The sequence below is a fragment of the Bombus bifarius genome, unplaced genomic scaffold (assembly GCF_011952205.1).
Source record: "Bombus bifarius isolate JDL3187 unplaced genomic scaffold, Bbif_JDL3187 scf7180000008376, whole genome shotgun sequence".
NCBI classification, from domain to species: Eukaryota; Metazoa; Arthropoda; class Insecta; order Hymenoptera; family Apidae; genus Bombus; species Bombus bifarius.
In genome coordinates, this window is record NW_022884626.1 from 6,091 (window position 1) to 27,506 (window position 21,416).

Below are 21,416 nucleotides of genomic sequence, written 5' to 3' on the forward strand. Positions count from 1 at the left end.
TCAAAGTGTTCCAAAAAAGTGGAAAATCGAAATTTCGAAAAAACCTTCGCAGCGTTACCTGGCAAAAACTATTGCCTAACGAATGAACTTTAACTTTTTGATTTGTGATAATCCTGCACCATGTTCTGAGGGGCACCGCAATTATACTTTTTTCCGAGACATGTCCGAATAATTGCTGCCATTGCCGTATTTTTTAATATTTCTCCGTGAAAATTTTACACAATATTCCTCGTATGGCACATTTTAATATGCTATTGGTTTTAAAAAAGAAATTTTAACTGTATCGTCAGAAAAAATTCACAAAAACATGCCTCTGTTACGACCGTTCGCGGAGAGACGCGTTCGCTAGGAGAACGCGTCAGCGAGAGGCGTAAATTCTCGCTACGATTATGTTAATCGACGCCGCGAAATAGTCGTTCCCCTGTTTCGGTTAGGATAACAGAGGTGGTTTAATGAATGTAACACTGTATTAACAGGTTAACATAGAACAATATATTTTACAATAATATGATGAAGATGTTACAGAAATTTGACTCGACTTTGATCTCTAGATAAATTCGTTTGCTCGTCAGATTTGTCGAAGTGTCATGTTTGACTCGTCAGAAGGAACTGAACGCCCTTCGATTATTTTCGTTTTTTCTGGAAGGCGACCCCCACTACGTTCGGATCACGCCACATTCTTTTACGCGAGGTAAAATAACGGCCACGAGTCGACGTTTCTGGAGGTCGCCCTGCTTAATGAACCATGCGCTTGCTACTACAATGTTTGTTTGCCGGGCAGCCGCGACGATCCGTCTGCGACGTTGTAGGACCGCGAGCGACGGTTAGAAAATACAGCTTGTGGTAAGCCTCGTGGCGTAACACCCTCCCTTAAACATACCAATGATCAAAGAAGAGATCGACAGGTACGCAGAAAAATCTATAGGATGATCGAGGTGCTCACAGGACATGGCGTGTTCGGCGAGTACCTAAGGAAAATCGAACGGGTGACGGCGGACATCTACCACCACTGCGGGGAAGGCAGGGACACGGCGCAGCACACTCTGGAGCTTTGTTCGGCGTGGGAGCTGTCCTGCTACACCCTGCAGCACGTCATAGGCGAAAGATTGTCCCCTTCGGCGATTGTAGAAGCGATGTTGAGCGAGCCACAGGAATACGAAGCTGTCCGCCTCTTCTGTGAGCGATTTATGCTTGCAAAGGAGCGAACAGAACGGGAGAGAAAGACAAACTCTCACCGTTGTAGGATAAGACGATGGAGGAGGATGGCAGTCAGGCGGCCTAGAGCCGCTTCATCACCGTCCCAACGGACCACGACTAGAAGGGGGGAGGGGGATAGCGCTAGAGGCAATGGCCCCCCTAACGCCAAATTCAACAGTCAGAGAATTATTAGGACTGGCTCGAACAACAGGACGCGGGAAGGGGGTGCAACAGAAGATAATTCATAAGAGGTACCTGGAGCACTCCTGTCAAACGCGTAGGATGGTCATCGTGAAGTTTTAGTCGGTAGAAGTCCGACACTACTCTGCTGTTATCGATTATTAGCAGCAGCGGAGTGTCCATGAGGATTTCTCCACGTGCGAAAAAAAAAGGGTACGGAGAAAAATACAAGGAAAGAACGGCAGAACATCCAAACCAGCTGGCTGCTGAAGCGAGCAAAACTCTCACAGAAAGAAGACTAAAAAGAAAACACCCCACTGAAAGAAATAAAATAGTCAAATTCGAAGATGGTATCCCGCTGAGGGCAGGCATCCACATGTTATGAGGTGGTTGTTGATGAAGGTGCCCACAAGAAATATTCTTGACGTTCAACAAAAAAGTTTATTAAACTATTAACCATCAGCAGTCAACAAACCGTAGGGATATCGATGGTACATTAGGCATGTCGGCCTTACGCTTTGAAGGTATAGCGCTTTGTGTCGCGAAGCCGTTGCAACGTTCCGTGGTCGAGTGCCGCCACAGTTATTTAGCAATTAAGTTAGAAAAATTTATCGCCTGGGTCTCCGTGTGGCGTTGGCGAAACGCGCTGGGCCCCCCCCCCGTGGGGTTCGAGCTTGGGTAGGGGAACCGGACTGCCTGGCACGGCGGCTCCGGCGACGAGGCGCGGTGTGACAATGGTCACACACCGCTCCAACAGCGGTGGTATCAGGCGCGTGGGGGAGGTCCCGTGCGACGCTCACAGCGGTTCCCGGGCCTCTCGATCACAGCCGGGACGGTTATCGTGGAGGTTTTAGTCGGTTGGAGTCCGACGCTACCACGCCGCTTTTCCCAGAAGCGGCCTGGCGTCCGTGCGGATTTCCTCCACGTAAAATATAAAAAAAAAGTTAGAAAAGTTTACCAAATGTCCAGCTGGACAAACTGTAAAATGCAAATTAAATAATAGAAAAGAAAAAAAATTCTAGCGGTGGTTCCCCGCTGGTTCCGTCAGAGTTCGACGGTTCAAGGTCATAGTAACAGCTCGCCGCATTGTCAAGACAATCAACGGCGATCGGTTATTATTTTTCGTCTCGCAGCCACCGTTGGCATTTTCAAATTCGAACACCGAGATAGTTTCAGCCGCTAAATTTTCAAAAATCTAGTTTCTTCAATGAGATGAGATGAGAGTAGGCAGCGCTATAAATCGATGAGCCGCTGTCAGCTCGCGCACTTACAATCGCGAGGTCGCTGTGTACATACAAACCTGCCGTTAAGTACTATCTTTGGTGCGATGACGTAAATCTAGTCTAAAAACTTTTTAATTGTATGCGCTCGGCTTTTAATTAGCATAGGTTATTTTTAAATGAACTCTGGTCCCACATGCTGGACCGCGCGCCTATATTTTACCAAGTGTATTGTATAGCGATTACCTGCTTTGTGTATTCTTTTCATCGGTTGTTATCTGTTCTTTGTGTCCATTTTCCTGTTATGTCTGTTTTTTTATTTCTAATCCCTGTGAACTCTGTGTAGGGCATTAATCTTGAGTGATGATTGCTTCGAAAATTCTGCTATTACGATTAAATTCTAACTTTGGTAGCTAAATGCATTAAAGATAGTTATGCATAAAAGAGGCTAAGCGTTCAACGTCGATCAAATTTAAATATGTTGTGAAAATCATTATGAAGAACATTTTTTTTATGCACACGTCGCTCGACCTTAGTTTCCGAGATATAGGAAACGAAGAAAAACAGAGACTGAATATCGAAACATTCAGTAAATATTAATTAAATGCCCGCGATAACCTGAGTTCTTTAATTAAAAGATCAAACTTTCTTATTTTTGATTCGTGATGGTTGAAACTTTTACCAATATGCTCCTTATATTTTTATGATTAGAATGACACCAAAGACGATATAATTTGAAACATATTAGCTTACATAATAAATAATAATTAAATACATATCAATAAGTAACTATAATTCAAATTATATCATGTTTGGTCTCATATTAATCAGAAATGTCACACAAATACGTTAGTAGGAGTCTCATTTTTAAAAAGTCAACAATAAAAATAAGTTTTGCTTTTGTATTAGTACTTCAGTACATTGTGACATCTGTCATTAACATCAATATCTGACATTGGAGCATGTTACGCTACTCGATCGCGGCGGGACTTCGAGTTTCCCTGTGCGTCATAGAGCTAGCCCCCCTCCCTCGGAATGCAGATAATAACACAGCAATTACCAAATGTTTCGTGTACTTGCAATAAATTACTGCTACTAATACTATATCGAATCCTGCCTATACTTGCACGTTCATGGCAACGTTTGCGTCGGCATAGTGCAACCGCTTATCTACTGTTTCTATAAACACATCGCGATCGCCGGAAAACTGTCTGTATAACAAGTCAATTCGTCCACAAGGTACTTCAAAAAGATAGACTAGAAATACTTTTTAAAGGGCAATGATTGCAGTTAGGAATAAGAAGTTATCGAATGTGGATTGGTTCAAAAGTCGTGGAGAAATACTTTATTTGAAAACGCAAAGCTCATGTTACGTAGGAGACACAAGAAATCGCGAAATTAACAGATCACCGGTGATCTGATCGCGTCTTAGTCCGAACGTTTCACAAGTAAGGTAAAAAATTTGAACTTCAGATATGGTAGTAAAATTTATTGCACGAATACAACAGAGTGACGGTTCAGAGTGTTATAACAAAAAAAGTGCTGAGTGCTGATTTGGGAGGGTTCTTATACTAAGGTTTGGTCCCTCTGGAGGAATTATCGTCGGGTGTATATCAGACACGGCTATTCTGTTACTATTTGGTTATTGTTTCGATGGTGTGGCATGCAGGATGTTTTGTCTGCCCTGTTACTGTTTCTGAGCGTGTGACACTCACGGAGGTTGACGCTCCCTATTTCAATCTACATAAGCCCAAACCTTGTTACAAGAAAATGAAAATATTTATTATCTGTATTGGATATGGATTATTTTTTTTACAATTCGACTGTCTTAGTGAACAAAATGATATTAATGTCAAGTGATAGCCAACTTCTTCACGACAGCCGGATTGGTCAGTATTTTTCATTTTTCTTTTGTTTACCATTTAATAGCGGCTGTCAACACATGTCAGATCTATGCGTCTAAAAGATCCTTTTTCCATTTTCAAAGTAGTTTCAGGTTAGTAAAAGAAAGAAAGAAATATTGAAATGTTTGTGCGCTATAGGAGTTGTTTGCAGGCTGCAGCGATGTGTTTTTAGAAGCAATAGTTAAGTAGACGTAGAATGCGAACACGTACGTTGCCATGGGCATGCATATATGGGCAAGGTTCAATGTGATAGTAGCAACAATCTTTTGCAAATATCTCGAAAACTAAGGCCGAGCGACGGTTATGTACAGGGAAGAGTTCAGAATGTTGAACTTTACAACAAATTTAGATTTCACTAAAATCTGATGTACAGCCTCATTTATGAATAATTACAGAATATCATTGTATCCTAAAAGTTTTTCTAATTAATTTGCGTAAGCAATACCATACGTCATTCTTCATTTTATATTTCATTATTTATTATATGTTATTATTTATCATAATTCAACAATATCAAAAATATATTCTCAGCCGGGGAACCATTTTCATGCGTTACTTTACTACATATCGCATAATAATTGTGGCATAAATTATCGATACTTATACCAATTTATACTTACAGGTATAGGATAAATTACTCCGTTCTAGACTCAATTATGTTTTTACCTTCCTTATTAACATCATAAATGTTAGTAATGAAAGAAGGTAATATAGATATTTATATCATTAATTTGCGCATACACATATCATGTAGCTAACATTAGATCACATTTATATTTATACATGTATTACTTTTTATATTTTATCAATTACATTGCAATCTACATTTATGTCATAGAAGTATAGTAGTATTCCGTGTAGAAATCTAAGAACTAAGTAAGTTTGTGTTACAATAGAATTAAATTCTAATTTTATTAAAGGACACATACATTGTACCTGCAACCGTGCAAACATCACACAAGGCGCAAACATTTTTCAATTTATTTGGATAAGCAAGTAAGCCATATTATAATGGAAGGAAAACAAACTGTGTTCTTTATATCGTATATTACGTTATACATTTTACCGTGGTTCTGTAGAAGGATAAAAAATTTCTTCGTAGTCATGGCAATTGATCCAAGTGAGCGCCATGTAAACACTATGTTCAATATACAGAATGGGACGTTTAAGTGGGAACCCTGTTATACTGTGTCATTTTTTATTTTATGGAAAAATGTTCTCGACAAAGTTAATGCATACAGATATACATATTTACATAATTATTCTGTGCGAAACAAAATTATTTTATTTATATAAATAGTTAGATATGCCATGTGTAATGTTATTAGATTTGTCATTGAGTGTTTTCCTCTTTTCCTAAAAATAAGGAAATCGCTCTGAGATGGATGCAAGCCTAGAATAAAAAAATTAACTTTCAAAATGGTATTCACGGTCATAATATATGAGTGTTTATTTGTTCTATGTATAAGTATTAGTAATGGTTCAATTAATTACATTCCTGTAGCTCGTGTAGGCTCTATACATTTCTCCATGCTGAAAATACAAAGAAAAATCATCTTATTTAGCAAATTTGTCAATTATTGATATTAATATATGCTACTAGTACTGCATTCATTCTATCTAAAATTTCTTTTTTCACCAGTGAAAACAGTCCCAATTCAATTACAACTAATGTAATTAACACATCGATAGAAAGTGAGTGATACATCTTCTGAGCAATCTAACCGAGAATCACAAAGGTTTATTCTAATGAGGTAGAGTAGAGAACAGTAGTCATCGCGATAGTGCTGCGCTGCTGCTGATGTAGAACGTCGCTCTTAAGGGGGGGGAGGGGGGTAAGGTTAATTCGTACAAAAAAAGGCATGTTTTTGTGAATTTTTTCTGACAATACAGTTAAAATTTCTTTTTTAAAACCAATAGTACATTAAAGTATGACATTCGAAGAATATTGTATAAAATTTTCACGGAGAAATATTAAAAAATACGGCAATGGCAGCAATTATTCGGACGTGTCTAGGAAAAAAGTATAATTGCGGTGCCCCTCAGAACTTCGTGCTGGATCATCAGAAATCAAAAAGTTAAAGTTCATTCGTTAGGCAATAGTTTTCCCCAGGTAACGCTGCGAAGGTTTTTTCGAAATTTCAATCTTTCACTTTTTTGGAACACTTTGAAGGGAAAAACGCGATTTTGTGCGAAAATTTGCGGCTAATTTGTTATTTTAAAATAAAAATAATTAACAAATTTGAAAAACCTCTACAGCGTTACCTTGTAAATTATGTATAGAAATAGCAAAGTATCTACTTTAAATAAATAAAGATATTTATTCTAATGAAATTAAGGTGCTATAAAATTTGATATTTTCACATTTTCATACTATTATAACCCATTAATAAACAGAAAAATAAAAAGTTTTCTCAATAATTTTTATTTTTTTCAAATGTCAAACGAAAGATACAAACGATTTAAACGAGTAATAGAAGAAAAGGAGTAAAGAAAATGCTGAAATAAAATTAAATCGATTAGAAAGGGGAACATCTCAAATTACAAAAACATAATCAAACAAAATGTATGTAATATTTTGAAAAGGACATTCATTCAAAAACAAATAGATGTTCTAATAAATGATAAAAAAAAGCGTCAACGTAGAGTGTGGCAACTATGTGTACTGTCATAATATTAAGCACCGTGAGTCCAGAAGCCTATCACGTTTTGAGAAAGAATCATTATCCGTTTCCAGCTTCATCTGCGCTTAGAAAATGTGCTATTCAGATGATGTTTCACCAAAGTATTCTACCCACCCTTTTATTTCTCATGAAACGAAAAACATCAGTTGTTTCAATCAAGTTTACATTTCTCAGAGGATGGAAATAGACAAAAAGAGCGAACAAATTCGCAAAACTGTGAGACCTGTTATTCTCAGATAATTGTCTCAGATGAAAAGAAAAAATAAAATATAAAAAAATAAGTCTCAGATAAGTCTGTTAGATAATTGAAAGCTAATTACTTTCCATCATTGCAACAAATCTCTCATCAAGGATAAAGTAAATGTAAAACGTGATATTCCAATTGTACGAGGCATTGCTACATTGCTGTTGCATTCACCTGCGACTTAGACCAACTATCTTAGACCAAATATTTGGTATTTTACCAAAGCTATCCGATAGCTAAACGAACCGATATTTATCCCGTTGAATAGCTCTTTGAAGTTTTTGCTAAAATTAGGAAATGCTAGCCAAGGCAGGGAGGATACATTTCTCTTATTAGATTACAAATAAATCACGTTTTGTTATGTAAAATTAGAAGATATAAATAGACGAGCAACGACAAGAAAACAAAAGAATTGATTGCAATTCTTGTATTATCTATTACTATCTTAGTATTGACTAAGCTCAATATCCGGATGTATTTCTTAAAAGCGCAAAAAGTGTAATGGTTTGAATCTTTTCTCAATTTGTAATTAGTTAATAAGATAGAGTTACTTGTTTGGAAATTTATTTCGTTAAAATTTAAGGTAATATTGGGTGTAGTTCGTTAAATAATCACTCGGTGTTTAGGTCAACAATATATTTATTAATAAGTGCCTTCTTTTGACCGCGTCGCGTATCGCTCTCGGTTTCGCTAGTCAATCTCGCTGCGCGGTTACAACACGACTTACTCACTTCCAGGTTCGAACTCGACTGTCGATCAGATTCGATTCCTTTCTTTCTCTCGCCCTTCAATATCCCCACTATCCACGCGTTTGTTGCCACTGTCACGTCCGGCACACTTCAAGCCCGATGGACTGATGATGGAGATAAAGATGTGGCGGCACTCGGCGACAATGTGTATCGTCGAAGTACCTAATGAGTCATCGATATCCCAACGGTCCTTCCGCCGAATGTTCTAGAAGAAGGCGCGCGTGGCAACGGTCGCGGATAGTGGGGATATTGAGGGGTGACGAAGAAAAAAAGAAACAGATGCAATCGAAAGTCAAATTGTAAGAGCTTGAGTCCTGGAAAGTCACGGCTGGAGTTCAGAACCAAATCGTAATTAGCGTAAACCAAGTGTTTAGAAATAAATTCTCTTTTTATTTTTTTATATTTTATTTTTTCTTTTCATCTGAGATTTTCTTTTTTTTTTTATTTTACGTGACACCACGCACGCCTTCTTTTCGAACATTCGACGGGAAGACCGTTGGGATATTGATGGCTCATTAGGCATTTTGCTTCGGCGATATACATTGTTGTCGAGTGTCGCCACAAGTTTGTGTTCATTTGTAAATTATTCGTTGGTTATCAAGTTTGTTTAATGTAAATTTACAAGCACGAGCACAGTGTTTCATTATTTCACGGCAGTGTTGGTCAGAAGTTTATTTACATACGAAATAATAAATAAGTATACAATTTCACTTATAATAAGGGTAAAATTTTGTGTTTAAATAAAAGTCATTTAAACGATAGCAGAAATACATTGTTTCTTATTCTTCCCCATTTGCAAATTTTCTATTATTTGGGTTTGTTGAGGTTATTCGGTGTGTAAACAGAGAAAACACGTGGATAAATTGTAAGGTAGAAAAATATATTTAAATAGAAGTGTAATAAGTAAAAATACAGTTTGAGCTGGTCCAGATCCGCACGCTAGCTGTGTTACCTAATAACTGAAAAAACCCCGAAGCCAACGTCGCCTGTCTACTGTTTATGGCCTGACTTCGTCGCAGTCTTTTGTCTACGCGCTGTCGATGGCTTCAGTGCTTGAGAAAACTAAAACAGACCAGATGTAGAGTTTTCTTAGAAGTGGTAACCACTTCAACAGGGTTAAATTGACAGACAAATAATAAACTTTCTTCTGGATTTTTAAAAACGAACAGTAAGCCTAAGGAATGCTTTAAGGAACACTTGTAATAAAAGATATTTGTTTAGTCTGAAGGACCTTAACTATGAAAATGTCAAGATTAGTCTATCCTTAAGACTATTGAGGCTACAAAGTAAAGGTTTTTTTTTTTTTTTAATTATTTACATTTTACAATTTGTCCAGTAGGACATACAAAGTAAAGGTGTGTGGACATCTGGTGGCAATCTTAGCCGTCGAAAGGGGTTTAGGTAGAAAATCACCGAACGTAACATAATAAATAAACAGAAATAAATTGTTAATAACTACAAAAACAATTTTACTGTTTAGTTGGCTCTGTAATATTGATCGCTTCACGAACAAATGTGAAATAAAAGATTTTTTGTCAAGAAAGTATGACCGATTTGAAAGCGCCAAAAATTATGAAATAATTTTCATCCTATTTGCATTTTATTTAAGCACGTATGCAATAAAGTTTATATTAACCATTTATTTACGAAATAACATACTAAACACATCGCAACTTTCTCCAAAGTGGTGCAAAATTAAAAATACAACAAATATATTGCCCATTTCCATTTCTAATTTAATATTAATAACTGTAACGATTGTAGCGTGAGTCAACGACAATCTTGCTGCTATCGCCGGCCACTTAATATCATTTTGTATATTATGGCTTGCAGCCGAAATGAAAAAATTAATTCAAGCGCAATACAGACGCACAACTGCAATTATAATTTACTGGAGTGGTGAAGACATTTTTTTCTGAATATCTGAATAGCCAGAAAATTAATTTCGGATAAAAAAGACCACACCTATCTAACGCTTTTTCTTATTACTAGGTCTTTCAGGGCCGTTGTTAGGCAACACAGAGATTGTACAGGTTCTACGGGAAGATGTATCCGAGGTCACTCGTTTGAGGCGTTGATAGCCTTGTTCTCCTTGGCCAGTTCCATCAGCTTCTCCAGAGAAAACTGGCGCGCTCTACCTCCTTGTATTTCACCGTTTGCTAACATCTTAAAAAGAAAATAATGCTTCACTAAGAATTGGATGGATGGAGAATTGATTGATGGAAATGGAGATCACGATCCATCAGTTAAGAATTCCGATTTTAGAAATTACAATTAAAAGTGGCCAGTTATTTGCTTACGTCTGGTATTTTCACCATCTGGTCTATCCGATGTTCTGAACACCGTCGAAATAGCATGAGGATCACAGTCGATCAGAGAAAATATCGTCAAGATCTCATCTCACGCAAAATGTGGTCTGCCGACACGGCCAGTGCCTCCAGGTTCACCAGTTTCACGATTTGGTCCAGCGATTTCTTCACTTTACACTCCAAAGATACGATAGTCCTTGATTGCTTCATTTTCGTGCCTCGTGTTTGCCATTTGAACAGCGGCTTCGTGTCCTATAAAATTCTAATATTTCTTGGATTAAATTGAATATGTATATGTATATATCAATATGCTTACTTGCTCAATGGCACGCCACGTGCTTTCATAATTCATCGTGATGAATTACATCGTGTTCCAAGGTATATCTAATAGAAAGTTTAGAATTTTCTTCGTCCATTCACGCGGATGTATCAGCGGTTACCTTCCCAGCCAATTTTTTTACACTAGTGTAGAAAAATGATATAGAGCTAGTAGGTTTGATAACGGTATGATTGTTACAATATCGTTTGAAGCTCCGTCAATCTATGTTTATGCAATCACTATTTGTCACTAACTGACTTCGTTACAACGGTTCTTTTTTTAAATACGCTGAAAACACTCCATGACAACGCTGACAACACACACCCGACATCCCCCAAACAATCCGTCCACGATACTAAACTACATTCCTACACTAGTTACGTATTGTGGCTATTGCATGATTCCATTTGATCGACGACTGTCAGTATGAGGATAGACGGAATTTTGTTATAGCTACCTGAAAGAAAATCGTCGTCTACGTGACAGAATACTCCTAATCTATATATTAGCTTGTCCGAAAAATGTCTTTCTTTCGAAAACATGCTTTTTTACAACAATGCACCTTCATACAGACGTGAAGCCAAGTCTGTGAAATGTCACGTTACGTACGTCGTACGTAATTCGACAAAATAATATAAAGCAAAAAACACTGTACGTCTATCTTCTCCTCATAAAACGAAAGAAACTTAACCTAATATTAGGTTGCCCGGAAAATGTCTTTCTTTCGCAAACGTGTTGTCTACGACAATGCACATTCATACAGACGTGAAGCCTAACAATAAGGAAATCTACAATATCAGTCGCTTAATGAACGCGATAGTAAAATTCGAACCACCGCTTGTGAAAAAGAAATAGTGCAATGCAAAAGGTGCCAAAGGTACGGTCATACGCAGAAATACTGCAACCATACTTTCCGCTGCGTTAAATGTGCAGGCACTCACTCCACTGACCAGTGCGCCAAATCACCGGAAACCCCAGTGAAATGCATCCACTGTCAAGGTGACCATCCTGCCAACTACAAAGGCTGCTCAGCCTATAAAACTCTATACACAAACAGGTACCCTAAACTCAGAGCAAAAGAGGTAACCAACCAAACACCCAGCCCGCCGAAATTCACGACTACCCCAATCCCCTCAACCAAAAAAACACCCAGTCCTACCAAATTCATCACCACCTCAACCTCCTATGCCCAAGCAGTACAAGGCATCCAAAATAATCCGAATAGCCAAAGGGATCTTTCTAAAAATAGCGTCCCCAATTCACCTAACACAGACAACGTCTCTAGGCTTGAAAAACTAATAGAGAAACAATCGGAGCAAATAAATAATTTGCTATCGCTACTAACAATCATCATGGATAAATTAATACGCCCCGACGCAAAATAAAAACAAGGCGCATAGCTCTTTGGAATGCCAACGGTCTAGCGCAACACAAATTTGAACTAGAACTCTTCCTAAAACACCAGCAAATCGACGTAATGCTCGTATCGGAAACCCACTTCACCTACAAAAACGAGTTCTGCCCGAGCAGTCGAGCTATGCGGACGTGAAATCTAGTGGCTCCGACATTGTGCGACAAGAGTAGAGCAATAGAACCAATCAAGGATGGAAAAAATACCATCGATAGGAATACTAAACAAAGGAGAAACATACGCTATAAATAGGGCAGTAGACCAACAGAGCCCAAATAAAACAACAAGTGAAGTACAGGACTGCTCAAATACAAAAGAAATAGGGATGGAAATAATACAAAAAGACGACGTAAAGAGCAATACCAACAAGGATCTACCACAACATAACGAAAGCTGGAAGACTGTAACTCCCAGCAAAAAAAGAAAAATAAACACAAACACAAACGATAGGAGGACCACAGAAATAGAAAGACATCAATGGCTACAAGAAATTCCTACACAAAACTCCTTCAGCTCACTGAAGAAGAAGAGATGGACACAGACCCTACAGAAAAACCAAGAACACACACTCCCAAGCCACCACCAATCTACATAGACGCTAAAATAATAGACCCCCTCATTGATCTGCTAAACAGCACGGCAGGAATAGAAAACTACACCATTAAACAGCTCAAACTGGATCAGGTAAAAGTACAAACTAATAACTCAGAAATCCATAGGAAAGTAACAAAAGCGCTAAAGGGAAAAAACGCTGGGTATCATACTTACCAACCCAAATCCGACAAAAGCTACAAAGCAGTAATCAGAGGTTTACACCCTAAAACAAATACAAACAAAATATGCGAGGAATTGGCCAAGATCGGACATCAGGTAAGAACGATCAACAATATAACCAGATTTGGCACTAAGCAACCACTACCGCTATTCCTAATAGAGCTAGAATCGAAAAGTAACAACAAAGAAATATTTGCAATTAAAAAAATCTCAAAAGAATAATCACAGTTGAGCCACCCAGACATAAAAAAGATATACCACAATGCATGTGTCACAGACGAAATTCGAGCAGCTCTATATAACAAACCGAAATTCCGAACGCCTTATCGCGTGTGACCGCCCGGTCAGCATCCGTTCTCAGCCGCCTGAGTGGCATTCGATCACTCCAGCCGTTCTCCGAAGTTTACACTAAGTATAAACAAAACCTTCTCCCACTCCAACGAATGGAAGAATATAAATGCTCCCTTCAAAATCATCCAGTCAGTCTAAAAAAAATTCTTAACTAATCCAAGTATCGAAAGTGTATCATCGCGAACCGAAAAAATTGTATAAATTGAGTAAAAAATAAAAAGAACTTTATCTCCTTTTCGGAAATTAACAAGTTCCTTATTTTTATCTTAATTTTACACGACACATGCGGTGTCAACAATATGGACACACAAAAAACTACTGCAACAGAAACCCGGCGTGGGTCAAATGCGCAGGAAAGCACCTAACAGTAAACTGCCCACACACGGGAAAAATAAATGACGTAAAATGTCACAATTGCGGTGGAAATCACCCAGCCGGCTACAAAGGCTGCGTAGTCAGAAAACAACTACAAAGCAAACTTTTTCCGCCGACTCGAAACAGGACGCACAACAATTTCCACACGCAACAGGACAACACAGAACCTACGTCAACACCAAATACACAGCATGTAATGAACAATAACCACACTAACACCAACACCGTTAGAAATCGAAGCTACGCGCAAGTAGTCAACCGGTCGTCACCCTTAGACAGTCAAGAACAGAACAATCACAGCAACGGTACTACAGAAATCAGAGAGTTAATAAAACATCCCATAAAAAACACCGAAATACTCACAAAAATGATAAGCGAACAAAACGAACTCCTCAGACAGCAAACACAGCAGATAACAGTCATGTTACAATTACTTACTAACATGATGAGCAAAAAATAAAAATAGACACGCTTAAAATAGCAGCCTGGAACTCTAACGGCCTACAACAAAGGGCCCTAGAAACTAAAACATTCCTGTATAGCAATAACATCGATATACTACTCGTTTCAGAAACACACCTCACAATAAAAAGCTATATAAAAATACCGCACTACACCATATACGACACCAAGCATTCCTCAGGGAAAGCACACGGTCGATCACCGAAACCTAGGGAAACAACAAGAAAAGGGAAACATCAAAATCGCAAAAATAATCATTAGCGTACCCCCAGCGAACCACCAGCCCGTGGGGGATGGCATTATAAATAAGCAAGCAACGTAGAGCAGAAAAGACTCGATAACTATCATTTAGCGATTAACATTATTATTCTGGTGAACATTATTACGCTCAATTATCATTTATTATTCCGGTGAATATTCTCATTACGTTGCTCACTCATTTAACATTATCGTTATTATACTCACCAACTATCGATCATCATTAACATCCTGGTGAATATTCTTATTACATTATTCTTTGTTCATTGTTATTGCGATCTTCGTTATTACGGTTTATAATTATTTTGTTCACTTTTGTTAATTATTTCGTTATTACGTTCGTTATTGCGCTCATCTTTAGAAATTTTGTATAGTACTTTGCGCTTCGGAGTCTTTAGTTTTTCGGTCAAGAAAGGAGAGCCGTGACTAAGTAAAAAGAAAATTTTATCTTGAACGCGCATTGTAATTGCGGTATTAATCCAGTCAGTAAATTGTTCTGTCCGTACCGAAATAGATAAATAAAGTAAACGTTGATAGTAAACTGTATTCGAGTTCAAGTAATAAACCCAGTAAAAACTTCGACGACCAACGGAACAGCTGAGGTAAATGGCGCCAGACAGCGCCTACTCCTCAAGGTAAGAGAATTAATTCTGAGAATTTCCTTCTTCTCTGATAATTTCGTTGCCCTCGAGAATCGAATTAGAACTTCCTATCATCGATCTCGTTTTATTTTCGCGAACGGTTTCGAAGATAGAATCATCGTTTAACCTTTAAATAAAAAGGAGTTGTCCGCTGTGTCGGCTTGTGCGAACGGTGTTTTCAGCTACTGAACCACCCACTGATCTTCGCATTCCTCCTCCCATTGTTGGCAGAATATTGCCCGTCTTTGGGCAAGGCTTGCGAAATCACACGAGTCCCACACAGAGAGGATCGTTAGAATCATCCTCGATTATTAAACTCTAAAGGCAAGAAGATCGTCGATCTAAAGGCAACAAAATCCATCGTAGGAAATGAATTGAGTTTCGGTTCTAACGGCAACCTGTTACAGTGAAACTAAAAGAGAAGAAGAAGTCGAACGTAAAAATAAATTTATATATATGTCGGGGTTGCATTGAGGATCAGGTTGGGGGCGTTCGGCGAGTTGCCCTGAGGGGCAGCCATCGTTGCGATATCACGCAAACACCGTTTATTAACACAAATATCGAGAGTACAGAACCGGCGATCAACCCGGGGATTAGATGCTCGCGGTACTGGCGACGATGGTCTCAGGTTCGGTTACGAATACGCGGCCGACGGGGTGATAGATATGCTTAGTAGAACTCAAACGTGCACTGCTCCTGATCGTAAGACGCTCCGTGCTTCCTCGCTCAGATCTCTAGCAAGAGTGCCCCAGTGCCCGTCCCGAGGATGCCCGACCCTCGTGTCTCCATCGGTCGCTTTTGGGACCAACCTGCCTGTCCATTAGGAAACTCTTAATTGGCGGACGTGACCTAGGTTTTATGGCGGGTCCTCGGGCTAGCGGTACTCCTGTCGCGCAAGTGCCTCAACTTTGGGTATTCATTGTCTGAGGGGCCCGTTGGAATGTTTTACTGCCCGGTACTTCCTGTACTGGAGGTCATACTATCGCTCTATACCTTTGCTAGACAAAGCGCCCGTTCCATCGACCGCGGCTACGTTGGGCGACGAGCCGTCGCCCCGAGCCAAAGCTCACCATCACCAGTCTCGAACGATTACAATCGGATTAGCTAACTGTCATTGTTTGCCTACAGCTATAATAGACCCTGGAGTACCCTGTTGCTGGACTATCCCAAGTTCTAGGTGTTCCGGTGTTCTTCCCTCTCCGACACGGCAATCCTGACTGTCACGCGTCCTCGTGTGCCACTAAAACATTGCGTTTTCCCGTTAGACTCGATGTGACCGACATTATTTATCATTCGGACGAGCCAAGGGCCCATTTCCGCAGCGGACCTCAGCTCGGAGATTTGACGGAAAAGAGGAGGGGGAGGAAACTAAGATTAGTAGCGCGTAAGTCGTATTCGGAGCGTAAGTAGCGCCCTGAGAGTTATCGGTCAGACCGCAATGACACGACGGATCGTTTTCGATTTCGTACACCGGTGAGTCTCGGGTTGTTGGATTACAGGACCGCACAGAGCTTGTCGGAAATGCTTAACGGCGTTCACGACCGCTAACGTTTCCAGCTCGTAGGAATGATACCTAGACTCCGCGGGGCTGGACCGCTTGCTGTAATACTCGACTACTCTATTCCTACCTTTGACTTTGTGCATCAGGATAGCTCCATATCCTTCCGAGCTGGCGTCAGTATGTAGTTCTATGGTGTGATTGGGGTCAAATATCATTAGCACCGGCGCGTCGGTCAGGACGGAAATCACCTTCTGTCTTATCTTTTCGTGCCGATCCGTCCAAGTGATATGCTTGCTACTAGAAGTGAGTGCGTCTAGGGGTTTCATCACTTGTGAAAATTTGGGAATGAATGTCCGAAAGTAAGAGGCCTATGAACTGCCTGAGCTGCGTGACGGTCGACGGTGCAGGTAAAGCATTCAGGGCCTGTATCTTTCCCGGGTTTGGACGAACTTCTCCGTTACGAACTACGTATCCCAAATAAAGCACCGACGTCTTCAGGAAGGAGCATTTCGCGAAGTTAAAAGAGAATCCGGCATTCGCGAGGGTGTCCAGTACGACTTGCAACCTTTCTAGTGATTGGTCTATCGAGTCGGCGATGATTAGGACGTCGTCCAGGTAGACAACGACGTAGGAATACGCGAGGTCGCCCAATGCCCGGAGGATGGCCCTCTGGAAGACGGAGGGCGCATTTTTCAATCCAAACGGCATCGTGATGTATCCGTATTGACCATCGGGGGTAACGAACGCGGTATACTCTGTCGAGTCAGGGTGGATGGGAATTTGATGGAACCCGCTGGTCATGTCCAGGGTGATGAAGTATTTCGCGTTTTGTAGTCTCGCGATTTGGTCCGCGATAAGGGGTAAGGGGTATCGATCCGCGACCGTGTTTTTGTTCAGCGCCCGGAAATCTACGCACAGTCTGTCTGAGCCGTCCTTCTTTTTCACGAGTAAGATGGGGCTCGCGAACGGTGAGTTACTGGGTCGCACAATTTTCGATCTAATCAGCTCGCCTATTTTCTATCCTCCGCTCTTCCTCGCTAAGTCTGTAAGGGCTCCTTTGCACGGTAACATTAGGGTCGATTAGCCGTATTTCTAACTGGCCCGTGCTTACGCGGGTACGGGGGAAGCCTGTAATGAACCAATCTTTGAATTGTTTGAGAACCGAAATTAGTCGACTCTTGTCACTACCGACTACGTCCGTGTCGACCGCATTAATATCAACCTCGGCTTCGGGGGTTCTACTACAGGTATTAACTATCTTTGTTTTACAAACCTCAACGCTATTTCGCGTGATATTTACGTCGAACCCCTGGCTCAAAATCTCGCGACCGATCGTGATATCGTACTTCAGATAACTATCGGAAAGGACGTGAAAAGCTATCTCCAATGTAAAACCGTTAATGCATACAGTGGACAAGATCTGGGACGTACTCTTAACACACGTGTTCCCTATTCCTCGCATTACCATCCATCCATCTTCCTTTCACCGGAAAATTTCGAGGCGGCGGATTCCTTGATTAGCGAGCATTCGGCTCCGGAGTCGAAGTAGAACGGGTACGACTCACCCCGATGGCTCAATTCGCCCGTTGGGGACTCCACCGCGCAAACGTCGACTCGCCGGGTATTGTCGGAGTCAGATGCCCGCTCCCGCGGTGATGGACAATCGGACGCGATGTGGCCCTCCCCGCGGCACCTAAAACAGAACACCTTGGACGGTGCAGCCGGTCGACCTCCTTCTGGGCGTCGCGCGTTCTTCGGTGGCCCGCTCTTTATCCTCCTGCGGCAGTCCGCCAGTTTGTGTCCGAGAGCGCCGCAGTAGTGGCACCTGGACCGACTAGCGGAAGGCTTGAATCGTTTGGCTTCTGGGCCCGTCGGCGGGTCGCTCGTCGGGGATGCCGGCCTCTTCGCGAAAGCGACAGCTCTCATTTCCTCTAGAAACTGGTCCTTGGTCTTGATGTCTTTCCCAACCGCTATCTGTTCGATGCGATGGTCTCGTGGGCTCAAATGATTAAGAACGACAGCGTTGATTATTTCAGCCACAGTGGCATTCTGCCACTTCGTCTCCAGGAGGGAACGGACGCGAATGGCATAAGCAGCCATGTTTTCGTCCTCCTGTTGTGGTTCCCGGAGCGTGTTCATCAGCGTCGTCGTCGCCGTCTCTTTGCTACCAAACCGCGTTATAAAAAGCTCCCTGCACTTTGGCCAGGTGAACTCGTCGCCGGTCACTATCTGCGTGAGCCAGTGTGCCGCCCGACCCTCTAGAGCACTATTTAACGCAGAAACTAGCGCGCTGTCCCGTAGAGGGTTATCCTTCATGAGTAAGTCAACGGCCGAGCACCACGCGGCTGGATCGGCGCCCGCGATCGCAGGGTTAAAGCGCGGTAGCACATAATAATTACATACGGAAACAAACCTTTACAGCAGCACAGAGACGCTATGCAATAAAACCACTAAATGGCAAATATTCAAAGAAATAATAGAGAGCAAAATCAGCTGCAACATCCCACTGAAAACGCCTGAACACATCGATCAAGCAGTAACAACATTCACAGAAACTATCCAAGAAGCAGCAAGGGTAACCACTATACCTGAAACAACCAACAGACAAACAAAAACAGTTCCACTAGACATCCTCGAAAAAATTAGAGAAAAAAGAAAAGCGAAAGCAAAATGGCAAAAACACAGAACAAAAGAAAACAAAAAACACCTAAACAAACTCACAAAAGAAATAAAAAACAAAATAAGAGAGCGCAACAACAACGAGTTCACAAAGTTCATCGAGTCACTATCTCCTCACGAAAACTACAACTACTGTCACGTCCCGCTCTCCCGTAAGGATTTGAATGCACAAACGAACACGCGGCATCTCGAAACGAAAGGAAGGATTAACAAACGAGGGCGATTAACAGATCCAACCAATAAATAAAATACATAATACAAACAATTCTAAATAAAACAGGAAATAAGAATAACTACAAAAGGCTGAAATAATTGAAACGCCAGGAATATATATATATATATATATATATAAATATATTTCAATCAATCAATTTGGAGAGTTACATATAAGTATAAAACATATATGCCGAACATGTAATAACCTAGTGAATATTAGAGGCAGTGCTTCCAACACTATGCAATAAATACAAAATTATCAAATTATAAAATATAAGTATACATGATGTCGAAAACTAATAGTTTAACGAATACATAAAACATACAATATCGTATTATTAGAGAAATGAAGGTTACGTTGTCAGAAATATATATATGTGTGCGAATTCTATCAAACCGATAATCTAAGATACATACTCTCCGACATATATATATACGACGAAAATCTCACATTCCTATCCGATCCAGCAACGCTAAAATACATATATCCGGTTAATAAAATATATATATAAAGGTAATAATCTAGGCGATTCCACATTCAAATAAAATCCGTTCAACGAGGACAAATAATTATTAATCCCAGCTTAAATCCTCTCCCGTGCCAGTATTCCTGCACATCGCAGGTTAGCCGAAAAGTGAAATTCGTTTACCAGTTGCATTAAGCATCAGTTAACGCTACCTATTAAACGGAAATTAATAGAAATGAAATATTTTGAAATAGTCCTTAGACTATTTCTGGTGGCAGCAACTACCGTAATTAATTAGAAATCTAAACTAGTATTACATACATAATAATATCATTTCAAATTAATTTCCTTCAGACTAAATTCAAACTCAAGAACAAAAAAAAATTTTCAGTAAACTCTAAATTTAAAATTTGATCGATGTCGATAAACTAATACGTAACACTACTCCCTATGGGAAACCACATAAAAAATAAAGAAGACAATAAAAATGGTACCAGCAATCAGAAGAGCAGACAACACATGGGCAAGAAGCAACGAAGAGCAAGCTGAAGAATTTTCCAACCACCTATGCAACACATTTACCCCACATAACATCAACAACAGCAACCACAATAGTCATACGGACGAGGATGCGCTAACCACTAGTACACCAACTGACAATCACTACACCATACCCAAAGTAACAGCACAAGAAATCAGAAACATAATTGAGAAAACAAAAAATAATAAAGCACCAAGAATCAGCTTAATTAACGGCAAAATCTTGAAAAACCTTCCGCCAAAAGCGATAAGACAAATCGCAATAATAGTTAACGCAATACTAAGAATACAATACTTTCCAAAAACTTGGAAACTGGCACAAATCATAATGATACCCAAACCAGGCAAGGACCTACAACACGAGATCAAATACCACCGACCAATCTCATTACTTCCAGTGTTCTCTAAGATACTAAGATCCAGTGATCTCTAAGATAATTTACGACCGAATAAAATCTGTAATAGGGACGAATCAACTAATACCGGATCACCAATTCGGATTCAGAAACAAACTCCATAACAGAACAAACGCACAGACTCGTCAATGAAATCTTACAGGAGCTGCAAACAAAACAATACTGCACGGCACTCTTTATGGACATCGAAAAAGCATTCGATAAAATAAACCACACGAGCCTACTCCAATCAATCAGGAAACAGTTCCCGGAGCAGATATACCGATTAATCAAATCATACTTAAGCAGCAGCACCTTCATAGTAAAAATCAAAGACACATACTCTGAAGTTAAAGAAATCAAGGCAGGAGTTCCGCAAGGAAGCGTCCTAGGATAAAAAAAGAAAAAAAGGAAACACCCAACAGATCTCACAAAGGACGTAACCTAACAAACACGTACTATCAGAGATGATTAAAGAAATAAATCAATCAAATTCGAAGATGGTATCCCACAGGTGGTAGCCACCCACATGTTATAATA